Source organism: Leopardus geoffroyi, chromosome B4 (assembly GCF_018350155.1).
Source record: "Leopardus geoffroyi isolate Oge1 chromosome B4, O.geoffroyi_Oge1_pat1.0, whole genome shotgun sequence".
Classification (NCBI taxonomy): Eukaryota; Metazoa; Chordata; class Mammalia; order Carnivora; family Felidae; genus Leopardus; species Leopardus geoffroyi.
In genome coordinates, this window is record NC_059341.1 from 35698763 (window position 1) to 35714876 (window position 16114).

The 16114-nt window shown below is 37.1% G+C and overlaps 2 protein-coding genes across 2 annotated transcripts in view; one reads left to right on the plus strand and one right to left on the minus strand.

The window, feature by feature from the left end:
- The window catches only part of CACNA1C (calcium voltage-gated channel subunit alpha1 C), a 757779-nt gene extending 742271 nt beyond the window's left edge, over positions 1 to 15508 (minus strand). The window contains exon 1 of the mRNA XM_045465322.1: positions 15418 to 15508. The gene's annotated coding sequence lies outside the window, so the exon portion shown is untranslated. The remainder of the gene's footprint in view (positions 1 to 15417) is intronic.
- DCP1B (decapping mRNA 1B) overlaps positions 1 to 16114 on the plus strand; it is a 60001-nt gene that overhangs the window by 23577 nt on the left and 20310 nt on the right. The window lies entirely within an intron of this gene.

Here is a 16114-nt window from a genome sequence, read left to right on the forward strand (position 1 = left end):
ACACCTAATAACAGAGCTTCCAAATATGTGAAGCAAAAGTAATAGAAATAAAAGGAGAAATAAAACCTTGCAAATATGCTTGGAAGACTTCAGTACTCCACTTTCTATAATTGATAGAACAAATGGACAGAAAACAGCAAGGATATAGAAACCTGGGCAACACTATCAGTTACTTGATAGAGAAAGAGAGTGTGAGCAGAGGAGGGGCAGAGAGAGGAGACACAGAATCTGAAACAGACTCTAGGCTCTGAGCTGTCAGCACAGAAGCTGAAGCAGGGCTCGAACTCACATATAGTGAGATCATGACCTAAGCCAAAGTTGGACGCTTAACCCACTGAGCCACCCAGGTGACTGAAATTATTCTTTTTTTTTTTTTTAATGTAAGTTGCAGAATTTTAATTAAAAAAAAAAAGTTTGTTAATGTTTATTTATTTCTGAGAGACAGAGTCAGAGCATGAGCAGAGAGGGGCAGAGAGAGAGGGAGACACAGAATCCGAAGCAGGCTCTAGGCTCTGAGCTATCAGCACAGAGCCTGATGTGGGGCTCGAACCCATGAACCATGAGATCATGACCTGAGCTGAAGTAGGACGCTTAACTGACTGAGTACCCAGGTTCCCCAAAAGGAATGAAATTCTGATACGTGCTACAACATGGTTGAACCTTTAAGACTTTATTCTAAGTGAAATAAGCCATACACAAAAGGACAAATACTGTATGATTCCACTTGTATGAAGTACCTAGTAGAGTTAAATTCATAGTGACAGAAAGCAGAATAGTGGTTACCAGGGGGCTGGAGAGAGGAGGGAATGGAGAGTTAGTGTTTAACAGGTACAGGGTTTTGGTTTGGGATGATGAAAAAGTTCTGGAGGTGGATAGTGCTGATGGTTGCACAATATCATGAATGTACATAACGCACTGAACTATGTAATTAAATATGGTTAAAATGGTAGGCTTAATGTTATTTATGTTTTACCATAGTAAAAAGAAATACTAGCAAATTGAGCCCAGGAACATATAAAAAGGATGATATAACATTAGCCTTATAATTTGCATCTGGCTTATTATCCCCTCCATGCAAAACCACTGTTAGATTTATCTTCCTAAAGCATAAGTCTGATCAAGTCATTTTCCTGCTCAAAATCTTAAATGCCTACCAAGAAAACATTTTCACGAGGTGTTTAAACCTTACTATAGTCAGGTCCCAGTTTGCCTGTCTGGCCAAGTCTACCATTATTCTTCTACACTTGTTTTCTGTTGTAACCAAACACAACATATGTTTTTCCCAGAATATTCTTTAATTTCTTATCTCCATGTTTTTAAACATGTTTCTTATTTTTTCTCCTTGAATTCTCTCCCTCACCCTGACCAATCTCTACCATATAAATTCTACTCATATTTCAAAACCCAAGTGAAACTTGACCTCTCCCTACTGTTTTTATAATTCCTGTGTCTAGCTGTGATTTCTTGCTGCAACATATACTTTGATTTGTTTAAGTGCTTATTGAGCACTTGTCTGTTGACAGTGATGGATCAATGCTGGATTTCAAGAGTTCATTAAAGAATAAGGCACATCCCTTCCCTCTTATAATTTACTACCCTAGCACACAAGACGGACATATAAATATAAGTGTTCAAAATAATATGCTAAATGCTGAGCTGGAAATATGGAGCAGGCACTTACTAGTACTTATATTTTACCTTATAGATATTGGTCTTAGTTTCTCCATTAGCAAGCTCCTACGTGACAAGATATCCTTCCACTCTCCTTAATTCCTGGCATTAAGTGTGCACAGTTAAATATTTGCAATGAGTTTTTATTAGATTTCTTTATTCAAGGCAACCAATAAAGCTTAACCAACAATTTCACAACTATTTCTTCAATCTTTTTTCTTTTGGGGCATTATCCAACAGCCAATAAACATAACTTAAAGCTCTGTGTGGTTCCTGGATAGAAACTCAAAATACTAAATAATTTCAGCAGCTTACATAGGAATTCCTTTGCTCCTCAAGGTTGATTTTATATAGATAGTAGTAACATTTACCTAAAAGTTTCTAGAAATTATTGCAAGTTGTGAAAATTCATGCATTCTCATCTTGAGAAATTTAACAGTTCTAGGAAGAGATATATAATGTGGGAAAATGTTAATTTAATCTTATGTGAATGTTCTTTATGAAACTTTAAGTTTTAAAAAACATTTTACAGAATGTTTCCTTCAGGGGCGCCTGGGTGGCCCATTCGGTTGAGTGTCCAACTTCAGCTCAGGTCATGATCTCACAGTTTGTGAGTTTGAGCCCCGTACTGGGCTCTGTGCTGATAGCTAAGAGCCTGGAGCCTACTTCTGATTCAGTTTTTCCTTCTCTCTCTGCCCCTCTCCTGCTCCTACTCTGTCTCTCTCTTTCTCTTAAAAATAAATAAACATTTAAAGAAAAAGAATGTTTCCTTCAAATTTGTTTTTTTGAGGCATTCTGATTTGATATTTAAGAAGTTTATTCACGGTAGCTCTTTCTGTCCACAGGTCCTATCCCTGTGCTTTAATAAAATCACCTTTTTAAAATGCACCCCCCTCCCCAAAAAAAGAAGTTTATTCATTACACCAAAGTTAGGGTATATGAAAATAGGTCATGTTGCTATTTTCCAGTGGCCCTGTTAAATCACAATCACATGGCTTAAACAGTAATGCTTATGCTATAGACAATTTATCTGAGAATTAAATAAGAAATCCTTTTTTCCATGTTTGTGTAAGCAACCAAATCTGTAAGACTTTATCAACAACAGTTAAAAACAGGTAGTATTACCAAACACTAGATTTAAATTAAATCTTGTAAGCATTTACCATAAAAGAAAAAAATGATAAGTTGTTCCCCATCAAAAGGAAAAATTTTATCAAATCAAAAACTTCAGGGTTTTTTGTTTGTTTTTTAGAGAGAGCTTGTGCATGCAAGCAAGCAGGCAAGGGGACATTGGGTGCAGGGTGGGGAACGAGGGAGGGAGAGGGAATCCTAAACAGTCTTACCACTGTGAGATCATGACCTGAGCTGAAATCAAGAGTCAAATGCTTAACTGACTGAGCCACCTATCTGCCTTCCCCTTTAAAAAAAAAAAAAAAAAAAAAAAAAAACCTGTAACAACAAAAACAAAAACAAACAAAAAAAAACCTTCTGTTCTTCTAAAGATACCTTTAAATTTTTTTTTTCTTTATTTATTTTGAGAGAGAGAGAGAGAGAATGGGGGAGGGGCAGAGAGAGGGAGAGGGAATCCCAAGCAGAGGCTAACAGTGCAGAGTCCAATGTGAGGTTCAGTCCCACGAACCATGAGATCATGACCTGAGCCGAAAGAGTCAGACACTCAACCAACTGAGCCACCTAGGTGCCCCCTAAAGATACCTTTCAGAGAATGAAAAGGCAAGCCACAGACAGGGAAAAAATATTCTCACTTCATATATCTGACATAATATTTATATCCAGAATATGTAAATAACTCTAAGAACTCAGTAATAGGAAGAAAAGAACCCAATTTAAAAATTGGCAATATTTTTAACAGACATTTTACAAAAGAAGATCTATAAGTAGCCAATAAAGAGATGCTCAACAATAATTACCAGAAACTTCTAAGTAACTATGTTGTAGCAATAGCTTATTGCTTTTTATTGCTACATAGTATTCTATAGCATCAGAATATTGCAATCTGTTAATTTATTCTCCTGTTGGTGGGTTATCTGAATTATTTCTAGTTTTAAACTATTGTGAATAAAGTTGCCATGAACATTCTGGACCATGGTTTTCAAGTAGGTATATGCACTTAATTGTTTTGCGTTTTTAGCAACCACTTATATATAGTACAGAGGTTTGTTAGTTTTAATAGATAATGCTGAACAGTTTTCTAAAGTTGCACACCTGTTTATTCTCTTTCCAGTAATGTATAAGAGTTCCAATTGCTTCATATCATTGTCAACACTTGATATTGTTCCTTTTAACTTGAGCTATTCTGGGAGTTCTGAAGTGATAATCTCATTGTGGCTTTAATCTGCATTTTGCCGTAATTAATTGTGTTGAGCACTTTTTCATATGTTTATCGCACATTGGATGGATATACAAATGAAAACTAGCATGAAAATACCACATAACTTAGTAGAATGGCCAAAATTTAATAACTGACATTACCTAAGTGTTAATAAGAATGTGGAACAGTCAGGGGGCCTGGGTGGCTCAGTCGATTAAGCGTCCGACTTGGCTCAGGTCATAATCTCACAGTTTGTGAGTTCAAGCCCTGGAGCAGGCTCTGCACTGACAGCTCAAAGCCTGGAGCCTGCTTCAGATTCTGTGTCTCCCTCTCTCTCTCTCTCTGCCCCTCCCCTTCCTGTGCTCTATCTCTCAAAAATAAACATTAAAATTTTTTTTTAAAAAAAGAATGTGGGAACATCTGAAGCTGTCATACATTGCTGGTGGGAGGGTAATATGGTCAACCACTGTGGAAAATGGTTTAGCAATTTCTTATAGACCTATAAACATAATTATCATGATCCAACAATTTCCATTCATTAGTATTTACTTAAAAGAAATGAAAAAATATTGTCCACACAAAGACTTTTATCCAAATGTTCATAGCAATTTTATTTATAATAGCCAGAAAAATCTAGAAGTAACCCAAATGTCCATTCATCAATAAGTAAGTGGACAAGCAAATCTGGTATATCCATATAAGGGAATACTACTTAGCAATAAAAAGGAATGAATTACCGATTGGTTCAATAACATGGATGAATTTCAAAAGCATCCTGAGGAAAAGAAGCCATCTACAAAAGAGTACATGTTGTATGATCCCATTCATACGAAGTCTAAGAACAGGCAAAACTAATCTATTGTGATAGAAGTGAGAAAATGATTTTATCTGCTGGGGTTGGTGGTGGAAATTCTATAGTTTTTTACTGAAAAAGTGATCACAATGTTTTATATCTTGTTTTGGGTGGCTGCTTACCTGAGAGTGTATTACTGCCAAAACTCATCAAACAAAACACTTTGAGTTCTGTCCCTTTCATCATACATAACGTAGAGGCACCTGGGTGGCTTAGTCGGTTAAGTGTCCAACTTTGGCTCAAGTCGTGATCTCACAGTTCATGGGTTCGACCCCCCCCTCCCCCCCGATCAAGCTGTGTGCTGACAGCTTGGAGCCTGGAGCCTGCTTCGGATTCTATGTCTCTCTCTCTCTCTCTGTCTCTCTCTCTGCCCCTTCCCCACTTGCTCTCTCTCTCTCTCTCTGAAAAATAAATAAACATTGAAAAAAAAAGTGGAAACAGTTGAATTTTATAAAAGAAGACTCTTTACCTAAATGAATACTTAAATATAATTGGTTACCTTTCTTTTTTATCCTGGCGTGTATTAACCACCATTTCTTCTAATCTTGATCTCTTCTTCTAAATTGATGAGAGTACTAAACTAACTCTTCTCCAATTTCTATCTTGGCTTCCTCAACCTGGTATAACTCACTATCTTTATTCTAAAACACATATTCAGGATTTTAAAACAAATGACACCAAAGCCTTCATGTAATTTGACCTCAACTGAAAGTTTTAAGTAATTTGAGGTAATGGAAATAGTTTAATTTGCGTTTGTAGTGTCTAGATTGTTAGGAAGGCTATGCTCCCTTTCCTCTGTCTTGGGCCATCTACTTCCTCCACAGGGCCTTCTTTGAAATGTTTCTTTTTGCTGAATATATGAAAACCTGTACAACTTGATCTTTTTTCCTGAGTGGAAGGAATTAGCTTTCCATTCCCCTTTTCAGTGTTGTTTTTTAAGTCAGTTTTCTGGCTTCTGCAATCAGACAACACAAAGAAATAAAAGGCATCCAGATTGGCCAGGAGGAGGTCAGACTTTCACTCTTCGCAGATGACATGATACTCTATATGGAAAACCCAAAAGATTCCACCAAAAAACTGTTAGAACTGATTTATGAATTCAACAAAGTTGCAGGATATAAAATCAATGCACAGAAATCGATTGCATTCCTATTCACCAACGATAAAGCAACAGAAAGAGGAATCCAGGAATCGATCCCATTTTCCACCAAAAACCATAAGATACCTAGGAATAAATCTAACCAAAGAGGTGAAAAATCTATACACTGAAAACTATAGACAGAAATTGAAGAAGACACAAAAAAATGGAAAAAGATTCCATGCTCCTGGATGGGAAGACAAATATTGTTAAAATGTCGATACTACCCAAAGCAATCTACATATTCAATGCAATCCCTATCAAAATAACAGCAGCATTCTTCACAGAGCTAGAATGAAAAATCCTAAAATTTGTAAGGAACCAGAAAAGACCCCAAATAGCCAAAGCAATCTTGAAAAAGAAACCCAAAGCAGGAGGCATCACAATCCCAGACTTCAAGCTGTACTACAAAGCTGTAATCATCAAGACAGTATGGTACTGGCACAAGAGCAGACATTCAGATTAATGGAACAGAATAGAGAACCCAGAAATGGACCCACAAACATATGGCCAACTAATCTTTGACAAAGTAGGAAAGAATATCCAATGGAATAAAGACAGTCTCTTCAGCAAATGGTGCTGGAAAAATTGGACAGCGACATGAAGAAGAATGGACCTGGACCACTTTCTTACACTATACACAAAAATAAACTCGAAATGGATGAAAGACCTAAATGTAAGACAGGAAGCCATCAAAATCGTTGAGGAGAAAGCAGGCAAAAACCTCTTTGATCTTGGCCACAGCAACTTCTTACTCAACACATCTCTGGAGGCAAGGGAAACAAAAGCAAAAATGAACTACTGGGACCTCAACAAAATAAAAAGCACAGCGAAGGAAACAATCAGCAAAACTAAAAGGCAACTGATGGAATGGGAGAAGATATTTGCAAGCAACATATCAGATAAAGGGTTAGTATCCAAAATCTATAAAGAACTTATCAAACTCAACACCCCAAAAACAATAATCCAGTGAAGAAATGGGCAAAACACATGAATAGACACTTTTCCAAAGAAGACATCCAGATGGCCAACCGACACATGAAAAAATGCTCAACATCACTCATCATCAGGGAAATAGAAATCAAAACCACAATGAGATACCACCTTACACCTGTCAGAATGGCTAATATTAACAAGTCAGGCAACAACACATGTTGGGGAGGATGCAGAGAAAGAAGATCTCTTTTGCATTGTTGGTGGGAATGCAAGCTGGTGCAGCCACTCTGGAAAACAGTATGGAGGTTCCTTAAAAAATTAAAAATAGAACTACCCTATGACCTAGCAATTGCACTACTAGGTATTTATCCAAGGGATACAGGTGTGCTGTTTCGAAGAGACATATGCACCCCAATGTTTATAGCAGCACTATCAACAATAGCCAAAGTATGGAAAGAGCCTAAATGTCCATCGATGGATAAATGGATAAAGAAGATGTGGTATATATATATACAATGGAGTATTACTCAGCAATCAAATGAAATTTGATCAAATTTGATGAAATTTCATGAAAAAGAATGAAATCTTGCCATTTGCAACTACGTGGATGGAACTGGAGGGTATTATGCTAAGTGAAATTAGTGAGTCAAAGACAAATATCATATGACTTCACTCATGTGAGGACTTTAAGAGACAAAACAGATGAACATAAGGGAAGGGAAACAAAAATAATATAAAAACAGGGAGGGAGACAAAAACATAAGAGACTCTTAAATATGGAGAACAAACAGAGGGTTCCTGGAGGGGTTGTGGGAGGGGGGATGGGGTAAATGGGCAAGGGGCATTAAGGAATCTACTCCTGAAATCATTGTTGCACTATATGCTAACTAATTTGGATGTAAATTTAAAAACAATAAAATGAAAAAAATAATAAAGTCAGTTTTCTGGCAGAGAGAAGCCGTAGGATCTATTTTGCAGTCCTTTTTCTAGAACAAAATATATAGTAAGCAATTCATATATAGTAAGCAATTAATACAATTTTTCTTGATGGCTATTAGAAAACATATTATGAGGGGCGCCTGGGTGGCGCAGTCAGTTAAGCGTCCGACTTCAGCCAGGTCACGATCTCGCGGTCTGTGAGTTCGAGCCCCGCGTCAGGCTCTGGGCTGATGGCTCAAAGCCTGGAGCCTGTTTCCGATTCTGTGTCTCCCTCTCTCTCTGCCCCTCCCCCGTTCATGCTCTGTCTCTCTCTGTCCCAAAAATAAATAAATAAACGTTGAAAAAAAAATTAAAAAAAAAAAAGAAAAACATATTATGAAATATAAGCTTTAATTTTTTTCCAAAGCTCCAGTTAAAATATGCCTGGGCATAGTCGTAATAAGTAATAGCAGTAAGAAAGCCAAATTTGCAAACAAAGATAGGTCAAATGCATTTTGTGAAATGTTTTCTCTTCCACTATTCTGTCATTAATTGGTTGATTATTGATTATCTAGGCTATTGAGAAAGCAGTGACCTGAGTAATAGATTACCAAGGGCAGAGACTACATCTTAATATTTTGTGTTCTGTGGTACCAAATAAGCACAGAAAATGAACAGATCTAGATAAGAAATAGACACAATGTACTTAATGTAATTCCCAAATCATTTATATCAATTCTAGATTTGTTATTAGGGATATATGTCTGATGTTTTTGTCCAGCTTTGAAGATACTCTGCTTGGGGTGATTGAGAAAGGGCCACAATGTTGCCCAACTTTACTGAATTCCTCACTGTTGGCCATTTCATGGTAAAGATTGAAAATCCTACCTCTCAAGCTAATGTAGAGCAGTAACAGAAGCTGAACTGTGTGGTTCACCCTTGCTGTGGCCAAGGATGCAAAGTCTGGTTTTTGAAGCTCTCTCCTAGACTTCAGGCCACTTGGAGGAGGAAAAGGTCTTACATCTTAACAAATTTGAAGACCTCAAGACTTTATCAACTGTTTTTTTAACCTTGGAATCAGTTCAGGCAATTATTACAAAACCAATTTGAAAGGTTAAAAGTGAACTCTGTGTAAATTTATTACGAAGAAAATGAAAGTCACATTATCTGCCCACAGATAATTGAGAGTTATTTTTCCATTCTAAGGTATTTACTGGTGTATTGATCCTCAAATAGTAGTTCTTAACCTTCTTTGAGTCACAAATTCTTTTGAGGATCTGATGATCCTCCCTGCCCTCGCAACATTTTTCTTCCTCCCTGCCCTCGCAACATTTTTTAATTGCCTGCCATGTGCCAGGCATTGTTGGGGGGGGGGCGGTTAATGCTTTGTACTTCCTACCTTCAAGAATGTCTTCTTTGCATATAGACACATCATTTTGCATACAACTTCAGGGATTTTATTGAACCCCTAAAGCCCTCTAGAGTCAAGAAAGATCTTTAAAGTAATTATATGGCTAAAAATACTTGACATTCTAGCAGAATCTTAGTATTTGCAGGAATAAGAAGAGAATGTTCTATTAAGGATCTGTCCAGTGATACAAGATCCTTAAAGTAAACTCATTCAAATCATATGCAGTATGGAATGGGAGACCAGGAATTTGACATTTCATATGCAATTAGAATAGGTAACTGATATAGTCTTGCTCTTTTACTGTACATGAGAGGAGTGGTTGGTTGCACTAGGTAACCAAGAATTCTTTCTACCAGCTTGAAGTCTGGGCTTCTTAGTGAGAAAGAAAGAAGGCCACCAAAATTTAAACCTTACAGTGTGGTCACTGAATCTTACTCTGTGTCTGTCAGCCTCCTTTACCATTCTAACTGAAAAATTGACCTATTTATTATGCACCATTGCTCAGAAAGCTAGTGTGTTTTAATATATGGTTAAGGGTTGTACATCTGCTGTGACTTGAGTGATGAAACCTGTCACTCTGACCTTAACCCAGAATCACTCTTTTCTTCTGTCAATGCTCAGTCCGTGGTGAAAGGAAAAGATCTAAACTCTAGAGGAGACTATTAATCTAAAGAACTCACATCCTATCAGTTAAAGGAGGATCTGAAAAGCCTCACATAAAGCAAAATTTCACCTTTGAGCCATGTAGTATGTCTAGGTTTCATGTTTTTTTTGTTTTGTTTTTTTTTTTACTGTGTTGAGTTGTGATACTTGGTAGCTCCTTGAAACACACACACAAGGTGGGGAAACAATACTTCTCTTCACCCTGACCACCCAGTTTATGCAGCCTCCAGACTTCCGTTATTACCAGAGGACTCAGTGGATATAGGACAGTCACATGAATTTAATGGGGAGCTGTGTATATGCATCTCTAAACTTATTTGACTTAACAATCTGGCACAGTTAGATAAAGAACCCATGTAGCAAAGCTGATACCCAGATACTATGTGAGTGAAATTAAAGTGAAGTCACGTTTATTTTATCCTGAACCAAAAAACACTTTTAGGATTCTCAACTTTACCAAAGAAACATCTGCATAGTGATGCTATTTGGATTCATACACTACACTTGTGGCTTGGAGACAGACTGTATTTTATATTTTGTTTTTCAGAGCCCAGTTTGGCATGAGAGAAGTCTAAATCTTGGCAGAAAAAAACTGGATTCCAAAACACTTTCGGAAATGCTTAATGTGTGAAGCATCTTTTAGTTTCCCTACCCTAAACACAGTGCTTTGCACATAGTCAGTGCTCATTATGGCTGCACTGAGTGCTCATACCTGTTCTTCTTTAGAGTCTTTCTTTTCTATCATTGACTTTTGTCCAAAAACCACTTAGAAAATAGTTTCAAATAATCAATTTGAAAGTATTGGATTAATATACTTCTTAACCCACAGAAGGAAAAGTTAGAATTTTTCATGTTCTTAGGGGTTTTGGAGAAATAAAACGATTTTAGCCAAGAATTTGTGTTAAAATTATACTGTATACAGCCTTAGAGATCTAATTTAAGTAGGACCAAAACATGATTCAATGTTTATAACATAAAGGGCTTTGGGAAAAGTGGTAACTCCTATATCCATAATTATAGATTGAGGTCAAATTGGAAAAAGTACAGAAACTCTGGCTTATTTTTCTTCAATCAAGAAGTAGCATTTGGGGGCGCCTGTGTGGCACAGTCGGTTAAGCGGCCGACTTCAGCTCAGGTCCTGATCTCACTGTTTGTGGGTTCAAGCTGTCTGTATTGACAGCTCAGAGCCTGGAGTCTGCTTCACATTCTGTGTCTCCCTCTCTCTTTCTCTGCCTTTCCCCTGCTCATGCTATGTCTCTCTCTCTCTCTCTCTCAAAAATAAACATTAAAAATTTAAAAAAAATTTTTAAAGAAGTAGCATTTGGCTCCTTTCTAGGCCACTGCTATACGGAATCTTAGAAGTTTTTCATTGATCATATATTTAATAGTTAAGATATTTTCAGCAAAGCTATTCCTGTAATTATCAAACACTTGGTTAAATAATCTGAGTCAAATATGACGAAGTCTGCTTTTCATTGGAACAAGCTTTGACATGTAGAAACACTCTTTTATGTTTAGGTTAAACATATATTTTTCATAAACTATAATTGTATGCGATAAGACTTATTTTGCTATGTTGAGATTCAAGATACATGCATGTGATTTTGCAGATTAATTGCATTCTTTGAGCTCTTAGTTGCCAGGGCCTGACAGGTATTCAGTCAGGAAGACTGGCATATGGTAGAATTGTCATAATAATAAATACACATGAAATGAATACATTAGTGCCTACAAAGTGCTGGGGCAATAGAAATATACAATCTGAGGGAGCTCAACCCCAGTGACAAAATCCCATCAAGATGGCTAATGCTGAAGGTTACCAAATGTGTGAAACTAAATAAATTCCGGTTAGAAGGAGAAATGTTAAGCAATGTTAGGAGAATTCCCATGCTATGTAATCCCTGGTAGAAGTTGTTATCATTGAATACAGAGGATCTAGCACATCTAATCTGTGATGTGTAATTAGCCCAGAATAGTGATAACTATTAATATTAGCAATACAAGGAATATTGATAGTATAAGATCTTGTAGTCTGATTTCAGTTCAACTCAGCAAATATTTATTGACTGTCTACCCCATGCTAGTCTTATGCTGGGTGTATTAACAATGTCCTACCTTCCAGGAATTCATAGTCTAGTGGAGCAAACAGTTGTGTAAATACTTAATTATGACATGTGCTCTTTTTTTTCTTTTTTTGGTTCAAGGGTGTACAAAAAACTATGGGAGCAACAAAGAAGTTGAGATTATTTATCCCTAAAGGAATGAGAAAAACTCATAGTTCTGAAGACAACTATTAGCTCAGAGAGGGGGAAAGACACTTTAGGGAACCCATGTTTGTTATTTGTGGTCTAGGAGATTTTGAAATTAATCCACAGGATTATGAACAAAAAGAAGATATAGGGGCACCTAGGTGGCTCAGTTGGTTAAGTGTCCAAGTCTTGATTTCAGCTCAGTTCATGATCTTGCAGTTGGTGAAATCGAGCACCACATCGGGCTCTGTGCTGTCCGTGTGGAGCCTGCTTAGGGTATTCTCTCCCTCTCTCTCTGTCCCTTCCCTGCTCATACATGCACACATGAGTTCTCTCTCTCTCTCTCTCTCTCTCTCTCTCTCTCTCAAAATAAATAATATATATATATATATATATATATATATATATATATATATATATAAATTTAAATGGCCAAAAAGCAGAATAAGTAATTCCTATTTATATTTATTATTACTGATAACTTTTCCTGCTTCCTATTTTTTTTAATGTTTATTTACTTTGTTAAATCTCAGATTAAAGGAACTTTCCCCTGAAATAAATAAAATTAGGAAATTAGTATGTCATGAAAAAGATTCCATCTGGCCTTTCATGAACTTGAGGCTAGTAGCAGACCTAAAGTTTCTCATTTGGATAATGACCTCTGTGGAGATTAGGGAGGCCTAATGACATAACATGCATTTGTTTTAAATAAAAACTTTTTAAAAGATAAATCCATCCTTTTCTTTTGAAGTAATAAATGCTAGTGTATGGTTGGAGATACATATTAACTTAATCCAAATTAGTATAATGCTTTAGTTGAGAGATTGTTTTTGTGGTTGTTGTTTCTGACATTAACTTTACAATGAAGATAATTTATTTAGAAAAAAGAATTGTTTTTACTTCACAATATTTATTTAGGTTTTCTACTGTTTCTCACAAAATGTTCATGAGTATTAGTCACCCATAAAATAGAAACTGCTTCTCATCTACTGTGAACCTTCCAGTATTTTGAGATCATGGGATCACTGATTTGTGAGGTGCAGTAAAGCTATGTCATATGAAAAGAACCAGGCCGGGGGGCCAAAGATAACACCGCTATGTAGACTCTCCGTGGCCAGTGAAGATTTTGTTTTACAAGATTGTGTCTGTGTTTGGTCAGTAGAGCTAAGGCAGAAGGTGAATGAAAGAACACTGCTTTAAAGGCATTAAAGAACATTATGAAGGAAAACATTTTTAGTGCAAAGCCTTCCAAATGGGGTAGAGGTACAGAGTCAGCGTAGAGCAGCCAAACAGAGCTTGCGTTTCCCATATGTGGCTGCCAGAACATGGGCAGTATGATTGCTGTCCTAGCATTCACTGCCATAAAAATACTGCCAATACTAGAAATCTCAGATTCCTCTTTGTTTCCTCCCTCTCCCTTCCTTCCTTCCACCCTCATTTCCTCCCACCCTCCCTCCCTCCCTCCCATCTTTCCTTTTTTCCTTTTTGAGAGTCCATATCAAACTTGTTTTTAAAAAAGGCTAATTCCCATCTCTTAAAACCAAGCCTACACCTCAAACATAAAAATTGTTTTAATCTTTATTTACTTCATTTGTAAGGTGGGGGGAGGAGCATATTTTAGAGAAAACAGATTGAACCAGTAAAAATGACATTGACTAAGTCATTTTGCCTTGTTAGACCACACATTCCTCATTAGTGAAATAGGTTGTTGAACTGCACACTTCTTAGCTGCCTTCCAACTCTAAAACTTCATGATTCTAACTTCTGATTTTTTAACTACCTGGTGATCTTTCAAAGGGTAGGAGCTGGGTGTGCAGACTTACCACCAAATACCAGTGACAGGTCATCGTCAACGTGGCCAATCTTACAGAAAGATTCAAGAAACATGATATTTGAGCAAAGTCTCAAAAACAAGTGTTTACATCGATTAGATGTTGGTCCTTACATTGGGGTTATTCCACTCATTTGGAAAAGACTTGGTGAAAGGAATGGGGTTTGAAGGAATTTTAAATTTTGGTTTATCCTTAACTGCGCAGAAGAGATTTATGTAATTTACACTGCCACATTTCCATAGCTTTCCTAGTTAAAAAAGAGAATTTAAATGCCTTCTTTGCTGCATTCTAAGAAGCATATATCCCTTTGCTTTTGAATGAAATTATTAAAGAGGGAGAGAGAATGGGGCACTTGGTGGCTCAATTGGTTAAGTGTCCAACTTCAGCTTAAGTCATGATTTCACGACTTGTGGGTTCCAGCCCCGCATTGGGCTCTGTGCTGACAGCTCGGAGCCTGGAGCCTGCTTCAGTTTTTGCATCTCCCTCTCTCTCTCTGCCCCTCCCCTGCTCGCGTACTCTCTCTGTCTCTCTCTCTCAAAAATTAACATTAAAAAAAAATTAAGGAGAGAAAGAGAAGAGAGCATTACCAAATCAGATATCCTTCTCATGCCTATTTAAACTTTACCTATGTAATTATGAATTATCTACTTCCTAACTATATGGAAATATGCCTTATATTTTGAAGTTGCACAAATATTAGCATGAATCCTTATTAGACGACTGCACACTATCATTCATGATTTGGAGTTGAAAGATATTTAGGGTAAAACATGGGACAAATGATATATGGCTTAAAAGAACATCCTGTATAGAAATACTTGTTAGGAACATAAACCAGATGAGGTAAATCCCCAAAGAACATCCAGAATGAACTAATGCTCCATGCTAATATGAATCCAAGAGTGCATTTAAGGATCTTTGGTATTGCCTCTAATGACCTCTTAACTACACTCTTAAGTTTTTATCAGCTTTCAATTTTTCTGCTGAAGAAATTTAAAGAGAAGAAAATACCATTATCAGATATAATCAGCTTGCTCTCTTTGTCATCTGTGTGTACCTACATATTCAGACATGAAATCTAATGGGGGAATTTTTACTTTCCTTAATCTTGCATGCAGAATTAAAAAGAAAGTGGAAGATTGTTGCTTAAATAGATAGGTGAAGGCAATATTACATTGCCTGTTGCTTCAAACACTGTTTTTTTTCAATTGAAATTTTCCAAAGCATGAGATAGACCAGGACAGTACAGTTTTCAGCAAAATTTCACAACTGTGCTATTGAAAGTCCTGCATTAAATACGAAGAGGATTGCCAAAAAGATGAGTCGTTACATCACACATTCTAGATGTCATTAGGATATTTTAGAGTAAACTTCAACGTGTTCTTTCTAGCCTTTACTCCACTTTTGGGTTACTTACCTCCAGGAGGGATGTAGAAACAGTTGAGTTGAGCTTCATGCACCAAAGTGCCCTTAAACTTCACCTCTGAGTCGGCAGAAGGGTGCCTGGGAAGCGGCTGGTATGCAGGCGCAGCAGGCTGAACAAAGGCTCGAAGCATGGTGGATGTCCAGATGTGGACTAATAGGTCAGTTTTTTAAAACAAATCTCCTCATGAGCTTTTCTCCTTGTAATTTCTTAAAACCCAGAAGTCATTCCCATTTCATTGTTCTACAAGTTTACACCGCTGTATCACCTCGCAAATTTAGGTCCCGGTGATTCCTTTTTAAGTGTTAGAATTCAAGAAACCACACCTTCTTTTTTGGTTCTTTTCAACCTATTTTTTCCTGTCTTGCCTGCTGTACTCACTGCCTACATAAGGATGGGCCTCTCCCCCAGTGGCTGTACAAGAAAACTGGGATTGAAATGCGAAGTTAATGGTTTCTGTCAGCCTGTCAGCTCATCACCTCCCTGAGGCATGTTGGTCTCTGGTTTTTATATATCAGCACGAGCTGCTTTGATATAGCCTCTTGTGTGGAAGAGTGATAGTTTTGTCCAGGGGTTGGGAGACCTTGGGCCTAAGAGGCAGAAAACTTCAGTTGGAATGTGCACGTTCATGTAACTGTTGGCCCTTTCCTGGTGGAATGCAACTCAAGTTGCAAAACTGTTTTAAGAAGAA